The sequence below is a fragment of the Cannabis sativa genome, chromosome X, assembly GCF_029168945.1.
Source record: "Cannabis sativa cultivar Pink pepper isolate KNU-18-1 chromosome X, ASM2916894v1, whole genome shotgun sequence".
In the NCBI taxonomy this organism is placed as follows: Eukaryota; Viridiplantae; Streptophyta; class Magnoliopsida; order Rosales; family Cannabaceae; genus Cannabis; species Cannabis sativa.
The window spans coordinates 62428929-62429731 of NC_083610.1; the positions used below are offsets into that span (position 1 = coordinate 62428929).

The following is an 803-nucleotide window of genomic DNA, read 5'->3' on the forward strand; positions in this document are numbered from 1 at the left end:
GATTGATTGTAAGAGTTTGAGAATGCCCCATTGTTTCTGTTAAAATTCTGATTTCCCATGTAACAAACGGACTCCGGATTAGATGGACACTTCTCAAACACATGCCCTTCTCCACAAAACACACATGAGACATCATCACTTTGAATGGCAGCAGCTGGTTGAATATTTTTATCGTTCCCAATACTCAAATTCTTCAAAACATTCGTCATGGAAGCCATTTGAGCTGTCAAAGCTGTTATTGCATCTACCTGAAGGACTCCCGCCACTTTTCTACTTGTTGGAGCTCTTGTGTTGGACCATTGGTAGTTGTTACTTGCAATGGTCTCCAAAATCTCAAATGCCTCATTGTAAGACTTCGACAAAATAGCACCATTGGCCGATGCATCTAACACCATTCGAGAAGCTGCATTTAAGCCATTATAAAAAGTCTCCATCTGAATACAATGTGGTATGCCATGATGTGGACACTTTCGCAAAAGTTCCTTAAACCTCTCCCACGCATCACTTGTGGACTCATCTTCAAGTTGCTGAAAAGACATGATCTCACTTCTGAATTTTGCATTTCTAGTAGGAGGAAAGTATTTCCTCAGAAACTTCTCAGCAAGGTCATTCCAATTGGTCACAGAATCAGGTGGCAAAGTGTTGAGCCATGATCTAGCTGGGTCTCGTAGTGAGAATGGGAATAGCTTCAACCTTAACACCTCTTCACATACTCCTTGGATCTTGAAAGAATTACTCACCTCCAAGAATGAACGGAGATGGAGGTGAGGATCTTCAGTTGGCAACCCGCTGAATTGCCCCAC

At 42.2% G+C, this 803-nt stretch overlaps 1 non-coding gene across 1 annotated transcript; it reads left to right on the top strand.

The window, feature by feature from the left end:
- Window positions 1-450: 450 nt before the first annotated feature.
- Window positions 451-557, top strand: LOC133032879 (small nucleolar RNA R71). The gene has a single exon (XR_009685464.1). It is a non-coding gene; the product is annotated as a small nucleolar RNA R71 (small nucleolar RNA).
- The last annotated feature ends 246 nt before the right edge of the window (window positions 558-803 follow it).